Below are 24497 nucleotides of genomic sequence, written 5' to 3'. Positions count from 1 at the left end.
CCATAGTACGTTAATTAGAAACTTCACATAGAGAGCAATCTAGGCTTGAAATTTCCACTCTTGAAATGGAACTTACTATCAGTGATCTTGGTTCTATCCTCTGGTTAAGAATATTCTCTAGAGAAGTGATTCCAAAAGATGCCATACATAAGAATCACCTGAGGGCTAGTAAAACATATACATAATTATCTAGACCCAATTCCCAGAGGTGGTTTCAGTAAATATGTGGTGAGGCCCAGGAATCTTCATGTTTTTATAAGTACCTCGGATGATTATGAAACAGGTTCCCAATGATGACCCTTGGAAGAATGCTGCCCTGGACATATCTGATACTTACGCCTTGGCAAAATCTTCACAAACACTAGTTTTGCACTGACCACAGCAATTAAAGGAGAGGAGTTCCCTGATGTTCCTGCTCTCTTGAGCATAAGAGAGAATTTTATGGGTATGCTTTTGCTAGTTAAGTAAGCAGTTTGATTAAGAGAGAAAAGGTGGCAACCAAGGATAATGTTATTAATACAGTGTTGTGCTATGGTTTAACCTTGGCAAATTATTGTTTTAGATTTCCTGTAGTTAGATGTTGCACAGATTTTGGATAAGTTTATTCCATAATAGATCAAGCTTGAATGCAATTGTTTTCCAGGCAGCATGCTGGAATTAGGCAGATTTATGATCTAATTTGTCACAACTCTGAGAAGTAGGAATTATTATTATGCCCATTTTACAGATGAGCAAAATGAGGCACAGTACAATGAAGTAATTTCCTCAAGGTCCTACAGTCTATATTTACGGCACACTAGAGGCATCTTCAATGTGCAACATGCTTCAGGTTCCCAGCAGGGAAGGAGAGGGTGAGTGAGGATGGCATTGAGTGGGAGATGAGATAGCAATGCCAATGAATAGTTTCTGGTGGTTACAAATTACCTCAAGTTTGATCCAGCATGAATATCTGAAGGCTGACCTGAGCCAAACGTAAAGGGAGAGAATCATAGTAATTACTACACTTAACTTTTGCTATATATTAGGGAGGTCTATTTTCTTAATTAAATTTATTGGGGTGACATTGATTAAGGATACTAACGATTGTTACATTCAAAACTTTGTTTTGCTTTTAATAATCATGAAGATGGAAACCAATAAAGAAGGCCTGCCTTAGCTCATACCACTGTCACATGAAATAGCAATGTTTTCTCATTGTTCTGTTTGCTTATTTTAGGGCTACAGTTGTAATTTTATTTTTCTGGTAAATCTTGAAGAGTACAGATGGCTAAGCAAAGATGAGAGTATATGAAATGCTAAAATGTACTGGACATGTATCTTTCATTGATTTAAGATCGAAGGATACAGGGAATCATGATGTTTGGAATAAAAGACACATTTTTAGATAATCTTATGTTTTAGGTATTTGGGATGTTCAGAAAGGGTAAGACAAGCTTAACACAGTTCTCATCTATAAAATTGGGTTTATACCAGTACATCTTTCAGGGAAAGTCGTGAAGATTAAATGTGATAACATTGAGTCAAGGGCCTAGTTTGGTACCTTGTAAGCAGGAAATAATTGTTAAGTGTTTAAAATAGAATATTCTAGGTTTAGAATTTAATTAACCTGTTTCAAATATTTTAAAAAGTACCTCTTCCTAAATTTATAGCATAAGAGAATAATAACTGTCCTTTAATTTTTAGAAAAAGTAGAAAAAATATATATATACATATATATATTATGTGGTTGATATTTGGGGTACTTGAACCCTGGAGCCCAGGTACAGACCGTATACATTGGTAGTGCCATATGTATGACACTTGACAATGCTGTCTAGTCTGTATTACTCACTGGTAATAATCAATGAGGATCCAAAAAATAATCGTTTCCTTCTTCTTTAGAAAACATTGGAGTTAATGACTTGTTATAATGTAACTGATGATGAAGTACAGATATATTTCATCATAATTTTAAAATAATTATTCACTTTCCATATTGAATAACCACTGAATACACTCGATAAATCACAATGATGTCCTCCAGGTATTTAAAATAGCAAATTTTACCAATGCCATGGGAACATTTCTAATCAACTGAGAAATATTGCTGGTTAAAAAGAAAACCATGTGTGAAAGTTCATAGCATCACTTACTCTAACCATTCAACTAGATAACATTAAAATGTATCAATAGTTAGTGAATAATCCATATATTCTTTTGATAATTATGGAACAAAGTGTTCATTTTTTGGATAGTGCAAATGCTAGGGCTGGGCTGATTTCTCAGTGGAAAACTGCCATTGATGATTAACTCATAATAAAGGTTTGACCTGCTGGGGCTGCTGAGATCAAATTAGCATTTTGAAACATTATTATTCCATTTGACTAAAATAATAGATTACAATTTCAAGGCAAACGATATATAAAGAGACAGTGATGCAGTCTTTATGTTAGATAAACATTACTTGTTTTATTTTGGTTTATTTTATCAAAAGCATGAAAAACTGATGGGAACAACATTTTCACTGTATGTTTAATATAATTAGTCACTCATCTGAGTTTAAAACCCATAAATTAACATTTCTGTTTTAGTTTTAATTTAGTAGAAACATTTTCTATTTTCCTGGTCACAATAAAAAGTACAGATTAAATCTGATTATTACATAAATAGCTATAACTAAAGAAAGTTTTCCACACAACATGAAAAAAATATATAATATATAAGATTCTCACATTAGCCTGCTTGTTGCAAACTAAGTTCAATGCTGCAAAATTACAATATAATTTAAAGGTTTGAATAGTCTGAGTTATCTTGACATGGATTTGACCTATGCATAAGGAAGATAAAATATTTACTCATTTTAATAATCAAGTTCCTCTCAGTTGTTTGTTTTGTGTTTGTTTTAGGACCCTAAAGAAACAAACTTTTTTTACACATCTATGACTGTTCTCAAACTGAGATTTTACACACCAGATTTAACAAATACTCTATGATACAGCTGGTTTTGTCTCACTCTTTATTTTATTTTTCTCTCCCCTTCCTGAACTGAGATTCTGAAATGTACTGGAAATTTACTTCCATTGATTTAAGACTGAGGGATATTGAGTATCATACATTGACTCTGTCAAAAACAAAGGAAATATGAATGAAATCCAATAAGAAATTTTAGGTAATAGAAGGTAAAAAAAAAAAAGTACAGGTATAAGAAAAGTAGTTAGAAAATGTATTAAAAGAAACACAGCAGGAAAAAAATTGTATCAACAACATGAGATATTTGGACGGAAAAAGAATATTAAATGATACATTTCTGTCTTCAAGTCTAGAGTTTAACAAAACAGAAAAACTATATTGACTGACTGGGAGCTCAAACACTGAACAAGCTTGTAAGCTTGTCAATGAGGCTGTCAGATCCCTCACATGGGAAATGTCTATAGTAAGTAAGATGGGTGTACATGCAAGTTGCAGGATTACAGAAGATCCATTTAGCTTAAGAGTTAGGCTGGAAAGTTTTACTCTTTTGAATCTAATTCAGGAGGTTATCACCATACACTAATACCTGATTGTGATGCCTCTATTGTGTGCCTATCAGGTTTCCTAAAATGCTTCTTACAGACTGGAAAAGAGAAGTACATAAATTAATCAAGTAGAGAACAGTACCAGCAGGTCAGTAATCAGGCCTTGGGTTGTATTGTTCAGGATCTATAGCATAGGAAGTAAGAGAATTGTTTTAGATATATTTATCTCAAATTGAAGCTATTTACTGCTAAGCAATTAGAGTCCTGGTTTGGTCACATTATATAGTTTGAAATGTTATATCCATGTTCTCCTTCACTTAATAATAATAGTTAACAGTGGGTAAGCAATACATTTTGGCCAGATGTTATGCTTTATATGCCATATTATATGCATTGTCTCATTCACACTTTGCAATAAAGTTCAGAGGTAGGTCCTATTACTTATACGATTGACAAATAAGAAACCTTGGGAGGTGGTGGTACCTGCACTATTTTGACTCCGAAGTCCCCAATCTTAACCATTACCATACACTATTTCATGGCGTTGTGTATTTCATTGGGGTCTCTACTCAGATTTGTCTTTACAAATGCAATTTATACGCGCATTCTAAACTTCAAACATCCTGGTGTGTCCCTTTCTATTGTTTGTCCCTGTCACATTCAGACTTCTCAATAAACACTATGTGTTATGACATGGTGCCCGTTATCTTTAGACATCTATTAAACTAAGTTATATCCTTCAATATAACAAATATGATTGACTATTATTGCCCAAAAGGTAATAGAATTAAATACAACATGAAGAACATTAAACTTTTCAGCCATGTTATATATTTTATCCCCATTGAGAAAGCAAGAGAGTAAGAAGTAAATTAAAAACAATTAACTCTTCCCTGTCATTATTACTGTGTTCTATTTGTAATTAGACAAAAACACCATGACCTGATCATGGCATAACTGAAAGGGTAACCAGCTCTCTGTCATGAACTAGAAAAACCAAGGCTGGCTTAAGGATCAGAACTATTCCGTAATGAAGTAAAGAAAATTCCAGCTTCCCTGTTAAAAATCTACAGTACCCGATTGAAGTAATTAAGATGCTTGGCTTCCTGCCTTGTTTTTTATGATTAACGGTAAACAAATGTAAAGAAAAGAAAATCCTCTAGAAAATAGCACATGGTGAAGAGTGTAAAGTCATTACACAATGCATAAGAGATACTACTGAATAATACCATCTAATCTAACAATGCCCTCAGAGGCTCAGAGTGAGAAAAAAACAAAAACAGATGAAAGCAATGGTCATGAAATTAATGCCCTGCCAACACCAAACATAAAATTTATAGATCCTGTTTTAGTCAGAATGCTGTCCAATAGACATATAATATAAATCACATAGGTAATTTTACATTTTCTAGTAGACACTTTAAAAATGTATGAATACAACAACGGGCATACAGATCAATGGAACAGAACAGAGACCCCAGAAATAGACCCACACCATTAAGGTCAGTTAATATTTGACAAAGGAGGCAAGAGCATGCAATGGAGTAAAGACAGTCTCTTCAATAAGTGGTGCTGGGAAAATTGGACAGGTACATGCAAAACAATGAAACTAGACCACCAACTTTCACCATACACAAAAATAAACTCAAAATGGATAAAAGACTTAAATGTAAGTCACAAAACTATAAAAATCCTGGAAGAAAACATAGGCAGTAAAGTCACAGACATCTCACATAGTGGAATTTTCACTGATACATCTATTAGGTCAAGAGAAACAAAAAAAATAAACAAATGGGACTATATCAAACTAAAAAGCTTCTGCACAACAAAAGAAAGCAGCCTCAAAATACAAAGGAACCCCACAGTCTGGGAAAACATATTTGCCAAGGATGTATTTGATAAGGGGCTAATTTCCAAAGTGTACAAACAACTCATACTACTTAGCAAGAGGAAGACAAGCAACCCAATTAAGAAATGGGCAAAGGACCTGAATAGACACTTCTCCAAAGAGGACATACAGATGGCCAAGAGACATAGGAAAAAATTCTCAGTCACTAATCATCAGAGAAATGCAAATTAAAACCACAGTGAGGTATCACTTCACACCTGTCAGAATGGCTACCATCAACAAATCAACAAACAACATGTGCTGGCGAGGGTGTGGAGAAAGGGGAACCCTAGTGCACTGCTAGTGAGAATGCAGACTGGGGCAGCCACTATGGAAAACAGTGTGGAGGTTCCTCAAAAAATTAAAAATGGAGCTGCCTTTTGACCCAGTGATCCCAGTTCTAGGAATGTATCCTAAGAACCCTGAAACGCTAATCAGAAAGAATATATGCACCCCTATGTTCATAACAGCGCAATTTACAATAGCTAAGATCTGGAAACAGTCCAAGCGCCCATCAGTAGCTGAGTGGATAAAAAAGCTGTGGGACATTTACACCATGGAATACTATGCAACTGTAAAGAAGAAGGATCTTGTACCCTTTGCGACAGTATGGAAGGACCTGGAGAATATTCTGCTAAGCGAAATAAGCCAGGCAGAGGAAGACAAACATCACATGATCTTGCTTATATGTGGAATAAAAAGAACTTAATAAACTGATGAACAGAATAGATTCAATGACATGGAAGCATAGATCAGACTGACAAATGTCAGAGGTATGGAGGAGGGCGGGTGGGTGGAGAGGGAGAGAGTAACCAAAGAACTTATATGCATATATGCACAACCCAAGGTCATGGACAATGGTGGGGAGAGGGACTGGGGAGGGGGGTGGAATGGGTCATTGAGGAGAAAAAGGGACATCTGTAATATTTTGAACAAAAATAAAATTAAAAAAAAAGATGTATGTAAACAGAAACTGATGAAATTCATTTTAAGATATACTTTATTTAATCCAACATAAGCAAAATATTATTATTTCAATTGTGGCAGGAACCTCATTTCAAGTGCTCAATAGCCCAATGTTCCTAGTGGCTACAGTATTAAATTGCACAATTTTAGTGCCTTAAAAGAAAACAGATATTTGGGAAATGTTTCCAAAGGATTTCATCAAATTGTCTGAATGTATACAAACAGGTGAAAACTGTGTATATACGTTTATCCTTCCCACAGGGTAAATAATAGGACTGAGAATAAAATGAATGCTCAGTGCATTGTTTTGTTTGTATGATAGAACCTATTTCTGCCATCAAAGATATCAGACACACTAACTTGAAACTCTTGTGTGTAAAAAGCACCCCATGGGGAAAACCAGGGCATATTAAAAATAAAAGACATGCTCTGACTTGTCTTTTTCTTTCAACTTTAATGTTACCTTAACTTAGTGGAAGGGTTGGGGGTGGTTGTCATTTTATGTTGTAAAATAACTTATCAGACATAATTTGAAAAAGGTGGCTATGGTTGTTAAGCTTTCTTCTTCGGCGGGCTTGATTAAGAGGTCATATGGGCAGAAATTCATGTTACACATGAAGCCCGGCAATCCAATTGTGTGATGCTGGGCATGCTACTAAAGTTCTTTGTGCTTTGGTTACTTTATCCAAAATGACATTAATAACAGGACCAACCTTAGTGAATTTTGTTGTATTAAATGACATAATGTATGTGTCTTAGTCAGTTTGGGCTGCTATAACAGAATCACCATAATTGTGAGTGACTTAAACAGCTTTTATTACTCATAGTTCTGGAAGCTGGAAAGTCCAAAATCAAGGCACCAGCAGATCCTGTGTTTGGTGGAAGCCCTCTTCCTTGTTGGCTATTTCCTTTTCCTATCCTTACATTGGGGAGAGCAGAGAGAAAGAAAGCAAACTCACTCCTGTTTCTTATAAGTGCAATCCAATCATGAGGACTCCACCCTCATGACCTAATTACCTCCCAAATACCACAATATTGAGGATTAGGGTTTCAATCTATAAATTTAAGGGGAGCAAAAACATTCAGTATACAGAAGTTTGTAAAGGGCTTACCATGATGCTTGACAGAGTAAGCATTTAATAAATGGTAGTGCTTTGGTTTTTTTCCTACTTTAATTCCAAACACCATTTCTAGATATATTTAGGGAAATAATATATTAAGGGTAAACAATATGGTAATGTTACAGCTTTACTTTCTATATGAGTCATATAGAAAGATATATGTCTAACTTATGGCTATATATAGATATAAAATAGTTAAAGTTTATTGATCACCTACTATGTGCCAGACACTATAGTCAGATATCTGTAGTTAAAAGGGGAAAAGTAACTAAATCCAAATATGACGTATTGGAGAAATCACAGATAACTAAATGGAAACCATTAAAATATAAAATGAGTATCAACTTATTTTTAACGGCTATACCACATAGAAGCTGTCAAAATCATACCCATTCAGAGAGAAAGGGAGAGGGAGAGAGAGAGAGAAACATTAATGATGAGGGAGTCATTGATCGGCTGCCTCCTGCACGCCCCCTACTGGGGATCGAGCCCCAAACCCGGGAATGTGCCCTGACTGGAATCCAACCGTGATCTCCTGGATCATAGCTCAGTGCTCAATTGCTGAGCTACACTGGCTGGGACAGAACTATATATTTATAGATGTTTTACATTTTAAAGAGCAAACTGGGCAACATGATGAGGAGAGCTGAAATAAATATCGGGTAACACCTATATGAGACACAAATTGATGGTGGCCTATGTGCCAAGATAGGATAGTTACACAAAATTTTCAATGTTTTGTTCTGATCTGAATCTTTCATAGTCTCCCTTTAAGAATACATGAATATTTAAATACTACCCAATTTTCTAATATAATCTTATCACATATCTGTAGTTAAAAGGGGAAAAGTAACTAAACCCAAATATGACGTATTGGAGAAATCACAGATAACTAAATGGAAAGCATTAAATCATAAAATGAGTATCAACTTATTTTTAATGGCTATACCACATAGAAACTGTGTCAAAATCAAATCCATTCAGGCAATAGTATCAGTCTTCTGCCCTGTCTTTTTTAAAAGGTCCTAATGAGAGGGTAACTGATAATTGGCCAATTGCTAGTGAAGTAAGTTGGCAGGCAATGCCATTTGCAAGTTACAGATTTATTTCCTAAAATGGAGACTATCTCATAAATTTTTGGCCCTAAGCCTCAAACCTATCTCTGAGCAAACATCGATGATACCAAAAATGATTTGGTTCAATGAACACTTGTTCCTAGAGAGGTTAAAAGTTGATCACTCAAATGGCCTTAACAAACCTACTAATATCTCTGGAAGGTCGCTCCGACAAAATGGATGACACCAATGTCATGCTGTCTAGCCAAAGTAAGAACATCTTAGTGCTAACATAATTGTTTCAAGATAGAAATATCGAATTGCATGAAGTCACAGTCTCCTGAAGCAGTTATTGTTGAAGTGCTTTTCTTTCAATTTGCAACTGCCTTAGATATTCTTTGGTTCTGACAGCATGATAAAAACTAGCTTAGGTCTTATGCCCAACACCAATTTCATTAGATAATGAAGTGTGCATGTTTTCTTCCAACATGTTCCTAATCACTGGATTCAGGGTATGTACACAGAGGCAGATTGCTATAAAAGCATCTGTCAATTTATGTCCTGTTGAGCATTCTCTGTTAACAAAAAAGTCTACCCACCAAGTGCCCTGAATGTAAATCATGTCATAAACCTTTATGAGCAATATGTCACTTAACTAATAAGAGTGAATTAAGGCCTTTGTGATGATGCATGCCCAATAAACTTCTGACTCTAATGACACAGCTATGAGCTTGAGTATGTCTCTGCTGCTAAGTTTATTTTGAGTTGAGTTTATGATAGTACCTCTTTTTTTTCAGTGAACCATTTTTATTTCTCAAGACTCAAAATGGTTTACAAAAGAACCCATGAAAACTCTGCGCAGTAATTGTTTCCTATGGTATTTAAGGTCAAAAAGCCATCCTTAAAAGTCTCAATTGTCCTTTCAGACAGACAAATGGCTAAATGGTAAAAACTGTCGCTTCATCCATTTTGCAGTGACTCTTTGAGTAACAGGGCGATTAGCACCTAAGAACCTTTCTCTCTCCTGGACCTAGGCAATTTATTTTTAGTCTTATAATTTTGTACTGTGATCACTCAATAACTTACCAATAATGACCATCCTGAGGCATCTGGTTTGGGATTATCTGATGTGTAAGAAGGGCGAAATTGAATTATAGACCTGGAACCTGGTAGAAGAAATAGTCACTTTACACCACAGACATTTCTTTGCCTCTCTGATATTTTTATTATGATTACAGATGTCAGTCAGTAAAAGATGATTTTTTCCCTTAGTGAAAGCACCTTTGTAATATTTCAGGTCCACAGAGACCAATATAATAGAAACAGATGTTACATGGATTATTTCCAGAAATATAAGGCAGCCCAGAGGGATTTTTCAGGTTGTATCAACCTCCCTACTGTGATGAACTTAGACAAGCTCATAGGTAAGAGATAGAGAAAAAATTATAACAGCAGTAGCAAATTTTAAAATAAAATAGAGGACCAAGTTCAAAAGTTAAGGACACTTTCTAACTACAACATGATATAGGGACTGATCTGCGCTATTCATTCATTGGAACTTAATGAGTATATTACAGTGTGTGTTCTCCTGTAAAAAAGAGTTGATTGGATTTATAACCAAGGAGTTAATCAGATCAAGGATGACACATTGGTGTTTGACTATATCAAAGCAGCTAATTAAGCCTGAGCTTGCTGAACACAGATTGCCTTTCTCTTATGCTCAATGGTAAATGCTGAATCTTCTAATATTTCACTTTTCTGTGAATATTCTGGTAGGCAGAATAATGTTCCCTCTGAAGGTGTATATGTCCTACTCCCTGAACCTATGAATATGTGAACTTTCATGGAAAAGGGGAATTAAGGATCATCTGGGTGGGCCCATTGTAATCACAAGTGGAAAAGGAAGGCAGAAGAAGAGGTCAGAGTGATGCTTTGTGAGAAAAATTTGAGTTGCTTTTGCTAGCTTGGGAGATGGAGAAAGAGGGCCATGAGCCAAGGAATGTGGGTGTTCTCTAGAATCTGAAAAAGGCAAGGATAGATGTTTCCCTAGAAAGGAAAACAGCTGTGCTAAAACCTTGATTTTAGTACAATGAGATCTGGTCAGATTTCTGACCTACAAAACTTTAAGAAATAAATGTATGCTGTTTTATGCGATGAAGATTGTAGTGAACTAACGCAAAAGACAAATTATAAAAGCAACCAAAATCAGCTAATTTTCTTTTTACTTTATTTCTTCATTTGTTTAACATGCCTTTCAATTTATGCTGTAGAGTTGAACATTTTTATCAGACAGTTTTAGCAGTGGTTAACTTTTATTTGCTCTTTTAATCTGTAGAATACTTGTCAGATAAATTAATAAAGCTCAATTGAGAATAAGCATTGTTTTTGGACTTGCTTTCAACAACTTAAAGAATGTATTTAGACTCCTTAATTCAGGGTTTCTCAAACCAAGAACTGTTGACATTTTGAACCAGATAATTCTTTGTTGTGGGGGCTATGTTGTGCATTGTAAGGTGTTTATCAGCATTACTGTCCTCTACCTACTAGATGTTAGTAGCATCCCCTCCCCAGCTATGACAACCAAAACATATCTTCAGATATTGATTAATGTCTTTAGGGGGCAAATGGTGAAATGACTAATTTAAGAATAAAAATTGCTGCCTGGCCGGGAGTGGCTCAGCGGTTGAGCATCTACCTAAGATCCAGGGAATCAGGGTTCGATTCCCGGTCAGGGCACATGCCCCGGTTGCGGGCTCGATCAATGACTCTCATCATTGATGTTTCTATCTCTCTCTCCCTCTCCTTTCCTCCCGCTAAAATCAATAAAGATATATTTAAAAAAAAAAAAGAATAAAAATTGCAAGTTTCTATAAATTGGTAATGATTCCTTATCATTCAGAACTATTTTAAAATATTCACTAACAGTCAGTAATTTATATATAAATTACACTAAAATTGTGATTTCTTTTTAAACTTCGAAGTTTTGTGGTGCTGCTTATACTTTCACTCTTCTTTCTGGATAGCAACAATCAATTCTTAGTGTGAAATATGACTTTTTCATGGACATATAAAAGATTTTGTGAGAGTTAGATGGGAATGGCACTAAAGCATTTGAACTAAAGATTAGTGGTAAAGACTGCTGAAATCCGTTTTCCAGCTCACCTCTGGCTGTCGGAGGAATACAAAGAAGTCATTAGTTTTACTCTCTCTCTCACTCTACCATCTTAAGACTATATAATATGCCTTTTTCTTTAAACTATAATTTATTACTGACTTTTTTTACTGAGAAATTAATAAATAATATGTGATAATTACTGAAAATCCAGAGTAGACTCTGAATAATTGTTAGGTAACAGGGGCTGAGGATTGATGGGAAATTACACATAGGAATGCTTATAACATCATCGTTTATTAAGATTTTTAAAACTCCACAATTGTAATATTTAAATTTTACCTGAGACTATTTTAATAGCACTCATAAAACTCCTTCATTAATGGAGTACTGAATTGGAATTAGACTATGGACTTTAACTCATACAGCAGTGTGACCTCCAACTCTTCTTCTCCTTAGTCATGAAAAAGAAGAGATGTACATGGCCATTTGTTTTTGGATGCAGCCATTCATTCATATCACCTTTGAAAAGAGGTGATACCATATCTCAAGGTGTGTGTTAGTTATTTACTGATGTATAACAGGTTAGTCCTAAATTTAATAGCTTAAAATGATGAAAATATTTATTGTTGCACATTTTCTAGGATTCAGGAATTTGGGAGTGGTTTACTTAGGTCTTTCTGTATCTCTCATGAAGCTGCAGTCAAGATGTTGACTGGGACCCTAGACCATGTGCTTCAGTTGGTTGAGTGTCATCCTGTGCATCTAAAGATCACCGTTTCAAATCCTGGTCAGGACACATACCCAGGTCCCAAGTTCGATCCCCTGTCGGGGTGCATGTGGGAGGCAATCGATCAATGTTTCTTTCTCACATTGACATTCCTCTCTGTCTCTATCTCTCTCTCCCTTCTTCGCTCTCTAAAATCAATAAAAATATATTTTTAAAAAAATGCGTCCCACTGAGGATGCAGTCATCTGAGACTTGACAAGGACTGAAGGTCCTCTTCCAAGATGGCTTACTCACAAGGCTGGCAAATCAATGCTAGCTGTGGATGACAGGTTTTAGTTCTTCCCCACATGGACATTTTTGAAAGCTGCTAGGGTATTCTCATGATATCGCAACTGGATTCTTTAAAATGAATGATCCAAGAGAGAGCATGGTGGGAGCCACAATGCCTGTTTTGACCTAGTTTCAGATATCACACTCCATAATTTTTGCTATATCCTATTGGCTTCATAGTGTTACTCCAGGTCCTGCAAGAAAACAAGATGAAATCAATAATGCAAGAAATTTATCAGGGGAAGCACCTCTCAGCAAAAAGGGAAGGGAGTTGGATGTTGAGAGAACTGAGAGTGCATAGGAGCACTGACAGACTATGCAAGTCTGATTATGAATGAAGGAAAGAGGGAAGGAAGGGAGAGAGGTCAGGTGGAAGCATCTTCAACTGCAGCATATTTCTAAAAAAAAGCTTGGCAGCATTGTCAAGAGATCCTGATGCCAAAGGAACCCATTAGATGAGGCCCACATCTCCCAGGAAGAGGCCTACTTTAGTATTTCAGCTGCACTCAATCACTGGCTGGGAACAGCCTGTGGGAAATGTGGCTTTGGCATAAACACGGTGATGGATTTCAGGGCACAGTCGATATGGAGCTCTCAATCTGTAATGCACCGTGTAACAAGAGGTCTACAAGATGTGTTCTCAAGGCTACTGCAGTCAGACGTTGCCCCTCACAGCTTTGCTTCTCTACACAATAAGGGGAAGTAGCTTGTCTATGGGTATTTATTTCTAAGAGAAAACAGAATAAGGAAGTTCGTGGGATGAACCTGATGCACCAGATTCTGCAGTTGATCTTGGTGTCATTGTCTCCCTTCTCCACCATCTATTCTAAGTTCCCTTCACCCTTGGCTATCCCTTTGTCAGGTTTTAGTAGTGGGATCCAAACCTTCATTCTCAAGGGGTCTAAGCTCTTGATGATCATGCTTTCTTCAGCCTTCAGTTTCTGTACTTGTCTGTTCACTTACGATGGGTCAAGGATGTGAAAGTAAGCACTGAATGGGTCACCCGTAGTCTATTTTGTACAGCCCATGAGCTAAGAAAGATTTGTACATTTTTAAATGGTTGAAAAAAATCAACAAAAATCTTTAGTGACAGATGTGAAATTATATAAAATTCAAATTTCAGTGTCCATAAATAAAATTTTATTGGAACGCTGCTACTCTCATCCATTTTCATCTTATCTATGACTGCTTTTCCGCTACAGTGGCAGACTGGAGTAGTGAAACAGACTGTTTCACCACAAGCCTAAAATATCTGTCTCTTTATAGAAAAAAAAATGAATTGCTTATCCCTAGATTAGATATTTATTTTTTATTTTTGTATTTCAATTAAAGTTGATATAATATTAGTTTCAGGTGCACAGATGCATGATTAAACATTTATATAATTTACAAAATAATCACCCCAATAAATCTAGTAACCTTAATCTCACACCACACATAGCTATTTCAATATTATTGACTATATTCCCCATGATGTACTTTACATGCTCATGACTATTTAATAACTACCAGTTTGTACTTCTTAATCTCTTTACCTTTTTCACCCATCCCTCCAACTCTCCCTCCATTTGGCAACCATCAGTCTGTTCTATATATCTATGAGTCTGTTTCTATTTTGTTTGCTCATTTATATTGTTTTTTATATCTCATATTTAAGTAAAATCATATAGTATTTGTCTTTCCCTGTCTGACTTATTTCACTTAGCATAATACCCTCTAGGTCTACCCATGTTGCTACAAATGGTAAGATTTCATTATTTTTATGGCCAAGTAATATTCCCTTGTATATATATACCACAGCTTCTTTATCCAGCCACATGTTCTTACTGGATCACTTGGCTCCAGCAACATTGGTGTTCCTCTAACACTCTTGCCTCAGGGCCCTGGACAAGGCCATGACTTCTGCTTGTAATACTCTTCCTCCAGATGGCATCATGGCTCCTTCCCTCACTTCCTATATGCCCTTGCTCTAATGTCACCTTCTTATTGAGACCTACCTTGTCAATATATTTTAAATGGAAGTGTAGCCACTCTGCATTCATTGCCAATCCCCTTTACTCTACTCTATTTTTTTCCTTGGCATTTATCATCTTATTTATTATGTTTGCTTTCATTGCCTATCTCTTCTCACTAGAATGTAAACACCATGAAGTAAGGATCTTTGTTTTGTTCACTGATACATCCCTGAATCCTAGAAGAATCTCTGACATACAGTGTGTTCTCGATAAATATTTCATGAGTTAATGGAGAATAAGAAAGATACTGGCCAAGTAAGTCAGATTCAACAATAGGGTCTGACATTTAGGGAGAAGTGGTAGTACTGGTGCACCAGGGAGCCCCCATTTTAAAGATGAGGAAACCAAGGCAGAGGAGTTCTTAGAAATCAGGATTCCATCAATTTTAGTATGAAAAGACTAATTTAAAATTAAATTTTATTTAAATTTACTTTAAATGATTTAGGTAAGTTACACTTGAGGGGATTATTCTGAACCAAGTTGCATTCCTCACTCCTTCAGTGCATTGGTTAATGTAAATAGAGGGATTCCAGAAAGCCTTTTAATAAACAATGGACATGCAAGCCACACTTCTGTGATTTCAACATTCAAAATTCATTCCTTTGGTTGAAGACATACTGAGGTGTTTTTTCCCCAAAGTGTAACTATTCAACTATTCCAGGGAATAATGACATTAAACATTTATTAGTCATATGGAATTTATCAAGAATTAGATATTCTTCCTAGTACCATTCTCAGAGCTGGGTACCGAGAAAAAGAAATTTCAATGTTTAGGATGAGATGAGTGGAGGTAAGAGATAGTGCAGGCAAATACATTTATGGAACCTAGATCACTTATCATGGAGAGAAGCTTGAGAGATGTGTTTTGCTTGGGTCCAGACCATTATGATGCCTGAATAAATTAAGGGCAATGGGTACTTGGAAGTGAAGACATCAAGAAAGAACAGTGACTGGAAAAGAACAAGAAAGGGTGCCTCAGTTTTGGTCACAGTTCTAACATGTCTTTGGAGTTTTCTATTTTTGACCAATTGCTATGAATGATAGTCTTTCAATGAACTCTTTTCATGCAGAAGGGGACAAACTATTGCCAGTAATCTCTATCCCTATTGGGTAAAGATTTGCTCAGGTGTTAATACGAGTGTGACAAAGTCAGACAGAGGTAAGTTCAAATTCCTCTTTCACTACTAGCTATCTGGCCTTGAAGCAAAGGACACCCTGAGTGTTTCTGAGCCTCAGTTTTCTTATCTATGAAATTGGAGTATAAATGCCTAACTTGCAGAGTTATTGTATTAGATGAGGTCATAAATGCTCATCAGAGACTTGGTACTTAGCACATGTATTTGACTGGTTGAGTATTGAAAGACTGCTTGCTTGGGTTCAAATTCTATCTTCCACTTAGAACTGTATGACCTTGGGAAGGTTTCCTAATCACTCAGCCCTAATTTTCTCACCTGTAGAATGGACATAGAAATAGTACCTATATTTATTATTTGGTTTAAATATTAACTTAGATAATGTACTAGAACCTTTAGTATAATATCTGACATATAGTACATGCTTGATAAATGTTAAAATTTATTTGGTGGTTTAAAAAACAGCAACCTGTAATTAGTTTCTTCAACACCATTATAAGGTCCCTCTAGGTGACTTTTTGTAGTCAATAAGCTGTCAAGATGCTCAAGCAAGAATGGATTTGTAAAGTTCAAAATCTAAGCGTTAGAATGAAATTAATTTCAATGAGAGTAACCTTAGGAAACTTTTCTTTAGGAAATAACTTCCTAAATTTATATTGCAGCTATCGGCTTCCATAAAATCTCAATGATGGTGTCATTTTAATAGTGCACACAGTCCTCTATCTACATAGATGCTCTATAGCTGTTAAATAGGAAACATACTTTAGCAGTTTTAAAATAGTATTGAACTATGAGTCAGAAACCATGGTGCTTGCTGTAGCTCTGTTATTGGAGTCATGCAATCTTTTACAAGATACATAACATCTCTGAGCTTATTTCCTTATTTATAAAAGAGAAAACAATGATCCTTTCCCTAACTAAGGTCATATGAAGGATTTATGAAAACACTTTGAGAATGTAATGTAATGTTTGAAGTATCATTAATAAGTGTACAATCTTGAGAAAATGCAATAAAAAAGAACAAAAATAAGATGATTTTGTATGTAAATTCAATAAAGCAAACTCTAAACACATTTGGGATTCAAATCTTTTAAGTACTAAGGTGTTGAAATTTAAGAATTTTTTTGCCCCTATTTACAAAACTCAGATATAGCTTCTGAATTTCACTGAGGAAGAGGTTTTTGCAACAATAAAATGACTTTTCTGGCTTCTGTTTTCTGTGAGTCACATCTAAGTACCAGAGACAAAGGAAAAACACACACAACACTTGCAGCTTTTCCTGTAGAACTAATGTGTGTGAAAAACAGCTTCTGCATTTGATGGGTGGCAAATATGAATTTGAAAAGTAGTAGAAAGATCAGAATTAGGTGCCTCTGGCTGTTTGCCCTCTTTTCAGGGTGACTTCACCCACTGAGTTTTATTCTCCATCACCTTGACACCTTTGAGCTTAAACTGGTTTACTATGAGCTTGTGGCCCACACAGAGTGCCTCTAGGCAGTTGCCTTTTGCAACACATCATCTGTATTTTTTCTCCCTTGACCATGAAAATTATTTCCCAAGTGACATTATTACTATAGCCCACCTTTCAAACATATAGAAAACACTTTTTCTCCCCCTTAGAAACCAAAACTTGTATGAAATTAAAATGTGTTATATAACAGGATTAGTTATTTAGCAAGACAATTCAGAATCATGTTTTTCTTGAATTCAAGTAACATTTCACGCCTGCTGTCAATTTCCTGGATTGTGCCTATTGTCTGAAGGTTGGCACTTCAAAACCAAGTGCAAATGAAAGCCATCTCCATTCTACCATTGGCACACAATGGCAGGTGTCTTTCTGACAGGTGTCATCCAGCTCTTCCTATATAATGATATTTCTTGTTCCTTCTGGGCATTGCCTGTGGCATCTTTCTCCAGTAACTTCTCCTTTCCTTCTATGGCCTGTTTCTTGAAAACTATTGTTTCTGATCAGCTCCTTCTTCAGAGGGCAAAGTAAGGGAAGAGTGACCTGTAGGAACATCATTTTTATAAGGACACGCCAACTATAGGTCAACAATAGACTATAGGAGATGATGTCTCTGCTTGGACTTAAAGAGAGAGTCAGCTATGTTAAGAATAAGAGACATGTCCTTATCCCTTTAGAAGTGGCTCCTCTTCAATAAGGAAGTGGCAGCCAAGTTTTCTGACTGATATGGTTTTCTATGGTTGGTTTCCCTGGGGTTTGCTTCTTGTGAGACAGGCTAAAATTTCCACCTACCAGTTCCAAAATAATCATGTTGTTCTGAGACAGACATAGGCTATGTGGAGGCCACCAATGTTGTTTCTTAATCCAGGTTCACTGGGGCTGCAATAAGCAGAGATCTTTCTGTAAGTCCGATGGTGGTATTGTAATGTTGCTTAGCATTTATTTTTCAAGATGTACATAAATATTTGAATGAGAAAATCAGAGACAGCGTATCAGTCATTGTATCTTGCTATCTTAACCTGGCATCAACAATTACTTAAGTGTCAGTTTTCTTCTCTTCTCTTCTGTTGTTTACTTTTTTTAAATGATGGTGCTTATCAATACCCATTCTGTAGTTCCCCTGGGTGATGTATTTTCACCCCTGAACAGAATTGATCTTGTCCTGTGAGCAGCTGCTTACTGGTGTATAGTCATTCTCAACCACTTTTATTTACCTTGGAGATTTTCATCACCACTTGCTGAGGAACAAGGACAAAGGTTTTTGGAATTTAGGTTCAGTAATTTGGCCTCCTACTTATAAGGTCCATGAGAATTGGCACCCTGTATTTCTTGCTCACCACTGTTTTGCCAACATTAGCATAATGCCTGACATAAGATAGGCACTTAATAAATGTATTGAATGAATTCTTTATGTTTCTGAAAAAATGTTCCCCAAGCGCAAACATTATAAAGAGGTTCTAGATCTAGTGTATGATGCATGTGTATATCTATCTTTCATCTATTTTTCATCTATCTATCTATCTTTATCTATCTATCTATCTATCTATCATCTATCTATCTATCTATCATCTATATCTATCTATCTATATCATCATCTATCATCTATCATATATCTATCATCTATCTATCCGTCTATATCATCACCTATCATCTATTTACCTATCTATCATCTATCTATCTATCATCTATCATCTACCTATCTATTTATATCTATCATCTATCATCTATCATCTATCTATATCTATCTATCATCTATCTATCTATCATCTATCATCTATATCATCTATTATCTATCTCTATCATCTTTCTATTATCTATCTACTTACCCACTTACCTATCTTCCTTTCTAAAGAATTCTTTTCTTTATAGACTTCAGGTTTGTGAATTTTAGGAGCAAGATCATTGACTTAACAGTTTAGCCTCAGTTTACTGTTTCACTCTCTTCAAAAGTTTGTTGCTGTGACTGAGACCTGCCTTAGCCTGCACTGCCCTCAAAACCAAAGCCTATGTGCCATGGGCTTTCTCCAGATAGTTTAGTCTTGGAAGTGATTCTAAGGATCAGTAGTGTGGTAATGAGACACAAAGAACAGGGTATCTTATTTCAAAGAAAAGCAGGATGAACAGAAAAAATATGTACAGCAACATTGACTTATTTTGTTTTGTGTTTGTATATTTGAGGGTAGTAGATATTCAGAGAGACCAAAGTAAAGAAGGTACAGCTCAGAGAAGTTGGTTTCGCTATTGAGAAACATCATTGGTTATGGGAAAAGAGGCTAAAACATAGACTAAAATAATGAGTCATGATTTAATTTTCTTGGTAGAACTTATTATTTCCCACCCATTTCACCCTTTACTTCATCTCTTTTCACACCATATTTCTTCTATAACACACACACACACACACACACACACACACACACACACACACACACATTTTTGCAGGTGTTTATGAAAACTGAATTATAGAAGCAGGTCCATTTCTCATTAGGATGTCACTACTTGATTTCCCTTGAGTCATCCTGAGTTTTGTTATACCTAGGGATCTGGAGCATTATTTTAATTCTGTTGGTTAAATTAACCCTCACATTTTAAGGCAAAAAATTCTGTTTTGTTCTGTACTCTAAGTCAGTAAGGTATGGAAGCACTTCCAAATCTTGTTCAATCCTTAGAGACTCTGTTCTCATTATTTTGGACAGAAACTTTTGAATGATATTTAAAATTTCCACAATTCAGCCAACAAACATTTAATAAGAGCCTACTATGATTCATGAATTAACCTGAGGGGGGAAAAAATAAAATATGGCCCCTGTTCTTTAGGGATTTCAGAGAAGCTAATAACCATACACCAATGAATGTGTTGTGAGGCAAGGAAAGAAAATAAGGCTGTTTTCTGATATTTCTAACTTGGGTTACTGTGTGGATGGGGATCATATTAAGATATGGAGTTATCCCAATCTGTTTGGGTTACTCTGACAAAACACTAGAGACAGAGTAGCTAATAAGCAACAGAAATGTATTTCTCACAGTTTTTGAGGCTGGAAGTTTAAGATTAAGGCAGCTATAGATTTAGTGTCTGGTGAGGAAGCAATTACTGGTTCATAGACTTTGTGTTCTAGCTAAAAGCTTGCAAAATGGAAGAAAGAAGGGAGATTTCTCTGGGGTGTCTTTTATAATGGCACTAATACCATTCATAAGGGTTCTACTCTTATGGCTTAATCACCTCCAGTAGTCTCCACCTCCTAATATCATCACCTTGTAAGTTAGGATTCCAAGATACACATTTTAAGGGGATACAAACATTTGGCCTATAGCAGGAGTAAAAAAAGAGATTTGTTAACAGAAGATAATGTGTTTGGTTTGAGGTTTACTCTGAAATGCCTGCAAAACAGGCAGAGATGTCTGTCTTGTTGGTACTGGTAGATGTGAGGCCAGTCTTGAGCTTCAAAGAAAAATGTAGAGGTTAGAGATGTAAAAGCCATTGTAATATGGATAATATTTCCAATTATAGACATGGGTAAGAAGTTCCAGAAATATTTACAGAATTAGGAGAGAAGAAGTCTGAGGATAGACTTTTGGAGAAATGCAGCCCTTAGGGGAAAGTAAGAGAAAGGAGAATAAAAGAAAGAGACCAAAGAACCTGTTACCAAGGTATGAGGGCAAGCATGACCTGGTGTTCTAATGGAAGTCAAGGAAAGTAAGCTTTTCTAAAAGAACAAAGTCAACATAATCAAATGCCAATGAAGGGATAAAGTAGAAAAAGAACTAAAAAAAGACTGTTTAATTTGGGCACCAGATCAATGGTTTCAATAGAGTTATAAAGGTGGCAGTCTGATTCCTTTGGGTTGACAAGAGAGTTGAGAGGTAGGCTTCTCTTTTAAAAAGCTTGGTGGTTATGGTAAGGAGAAGTTTGACAGAAAGAAAGTTGAAGAAAAATTTTGTTATTGTTTGTTTTGTTTTAAGATAAAAATAATTATGTTTGAATACAGAAGGAAAAGGGACAAATAAGAGAAAAAGAAAGAGAAAGAGAAAATCAATTTTGTTGTGTTTGGGAGAAGATATGATGTAAAGTGGGGGAGTGTGTCTTGATAAAGCAGGGGAGCATTGTCCAATGGGACAGGAAGGGAGGTAAGGTTTTCAATGAATAATGATCATAGGAGGTACAGATAAAGAAAGTTGGCACATGCATATACATGATTATTTTCTTTTCTTTTTTGTAGTAGTGAGCAGGCATGAGCCAATAAGAACTGAGACTAGTAAATAAAGGTTTCAATATATTTATTTTCTTCTAAAAGTCACTGAGAAAATTTATGATTACATTTTATTAAGAAAACAGAAAGTGTGAACTTCTATATGATGGGCTGTTTCAAATTTTAGTAACTTTTAATTTGTCTTTATTTCTGAGAATTTTTGAAAGCACAGATTTTCTCAATATTTTCACATAATCCTATTATATCTGAAAGTGATTAAATGAGATTGTATTTACAGTCTACTATATTTAAAATCTTCATGTCTTTCAAGAAATTATACTTACTACTTAAATTTTTACCATTATAGCAGAAAAACAAAGCATACTGTTGAAACTCTATGTTAGGTTCTTCATACAAAAGAAATGTTCTAAAATTTGCATGAGGAATATGTGGCAAAGAAGGATTACGATGACACAAGGAAATCAACATAGGATTTATTTATTTATTTATTTATTTTTAATATATCTTTATTGACTTCAGAAAGAAGAAGGAAGAGGGAGAGAGAGAGATGGAAACATCAATGATGAGAGAGTCATGGATCTGCTGCCTCCTGCATGCCCCCTGCTGGGGATTCAGCCAGCAACCCAGGCATGTGCCCTGACTGGGAATCGAACCCTGATCTCCTGGATCCTAGGCCGACGCTCAACTGTTGAGCCATGCCTGGCCAGGCAACATAGAATTTAAAATAACTATTTTTCAGCCAAATCAATTTACCCAATCAGAATCCCAAAGACAGAATTTCACTAATCTTCTTTCTCAGGTATCCGATGTTTTCTTTTTAAGACTTTTATTTGTACATATGTTTTAATAACTTTCTTGTCACCCATTACATGTTTATTGATAATGTTTCTCCAACTATTCACAAAACTTTCAAAATGTCTTCCTTCAAAATATTTATTCTTGACAACATGAGTTCAACCAATAAATGATTTCTACCATTCCTGGACTTTCACATAAATGAAATGTCAGGTGAGGCCGCTGGCTTTTAACAAGAAAAAAAAAAGTAGATGAAAAGGTTCCATAGAAATACTATGAATTCACAGAAAAGAACACTATTACATGAAAGTGGATGTCTGTTTATACACGGATTTAACTATTTCCTTTTCCAAATTACTTTTGTGCTTGTTTACTTTTTAGCAATGTATTACAGCACATGTTTTGCTATTTCAGCATTCATGGTATGAATAAAAATTGATGATTCATGAGTCGAAACAATAAATTGTATTTATTGGAAGGGAGTTTTTTAAGATATACACATTCAAATTTAGAAACATCAGCAAAATGCAGCTTTTCGGAACAATTTGGCATTGGAGAATATTCTACTATGGCGTAAACTGCCTGTTTTAAGTAATATATGTTGTTATCATTTGAAATCTACCTGAAATCATCATGGGTAAAGTGAATTAATTACACTTTTGGATTAATAGACAGAGTACTGACAACTCAGGCCTTCTTTCACAAAAATTTATTGTAATAATTAATTCCAGAGGAAAATAAATAAATAAATAAATAAAATAATCCAGTCGGGAATTTGGTTCACAAAGATTCCCTTTTATTTTCATTTACTTTTTATTGAATACTAAATTAATTTAATGCTGTGTATTTAGTACTTAATACTGTGCTAATGTATTTATTACATTTACCAAACACTACTCTGAGGACTCTACAAATATTCATTATTTAATTTTCACAGCAACTTTAATGAGACAGTTCATGTTATCAGCCCAGTTTTACAGTTGAGGAAAATGATGCATGAAGAGGCTGAGTAATTTGCTCAAGATGCACAGCTAGTAGGTATTAAAACTGAGGTGTGGACTCAGGCAATCTGGTTTCAGAGTCTGTGTTAACCACTGTGTTATAATGTCTTTAAACTGAAGAGCATCCCATCCAGTTAAGTAAACTATATTTTTATATGTTATAAAAGGTACTTGACTGACTTTCTTTTATTCCCCAAATTTATTGCTACATAAAAGCATGCAGGCAAGTTTTAAATAACTCAGCAGGACTCGTATTCATACTTTCTAATACTGATGTTATCAACACAAAAAAAGTATTTATACTGTAATAAAGAATAAAAAGTATTCATTTGAGCAAAGGAGGGATTGCCATCAGGGGCATGGATTCAGGTAGTAACCCAAATTTTGCTCCAAAAATAACAAAGAAAGGCAGTGTTTATAAAGAGCAAAATCATTAACTGTTCTCATTAAGGTCCCCCAGTGTAAATAAAGGATGTTGGCTGGACCAGTTGAGATTGGTTAAGCCCATTATGTAAATGAAGGATGCTTGTTGTTGAAATAATTAGTTTATTTCAAGGTGAAGAATGCAGATGGTCTGCTCACCACGATGAGGAGGAAGTCAAGTCTGTAAATGTTCATGAAGCACTCATTGATCCAGGATGTTTGCTCTTCATCTTTAGCTGAATTTAGCAACATGTTAGCAATTCAACAATTGTTCCAGGAACTGAGGCGTGAGAGATGCATAGGTCTCATTCCCTCAATAGACTTCTGACTCCATTTTAAGTGACTCTCTTAGAAGTGCTTATTTCATTTTATTTTCTCCATTATCAGTGTCCTGTACTTTGTCCTTTATTCTCTTCTTACACCTTTTTTCTGGGCAACCACTTCCATGTCCATGGCTTCATCTAGCATTTATATGTTGATGAATGTCTTCTGTTGAGCTTTTACTTCTCAGTTTCAGATTCACATGTCTATTCCACAGTTACCATCCTGTGGCCAAATGTTCAAGCTTCAGACTAGGAGGTTGGGTCAATTATTGCACACCCACCAAAACAACAAAGAATGGGGGAGGAGCAGTTCCCCTCACACAAGGAGAAATGCTGTTGTAGAAGCAAGAAAGTGAGTATCAAAAAAAGGGAAAAGACAGTCATTATATACTTCAAGATCAACATTTCAAACACAATATTTGGTGAACATTAATCCAT

The 24497-nt window shown here is 35.5% G+C and overlaps 1 pseudogene across 1 annotated transcript in view; it reads right to left on the bottom strand.

Annotated features, from left to right (window-relative positions):
* LOC308550923 (ubiquitin-ribosomal protein eS31 fusion protein pseudogene) overlaps positions 1-24497 on the bottom strand; it is a 1162334-nt pseudogene that overhangs the window by 263647 nt on the left and 874190 nt on the right. The window lies entirely within an intron of this gene.

Source organism: Miniopterus schreibersii, assembly GCF_964146895.1.
Source record: "Miniopterus schreibersii genome assembly, chromosome: X".
NCBI classification, from domain to species: domain Eukaryota; kingdom Metazoa; phylum Chordata; class Mammalia; order Chiroptera; family Miniopteridae; genus Miniopterus; species Miniopterus schreibersii.
This window is presented reverse-complemented; position numbering and strand designations above follow the sequence as displayed.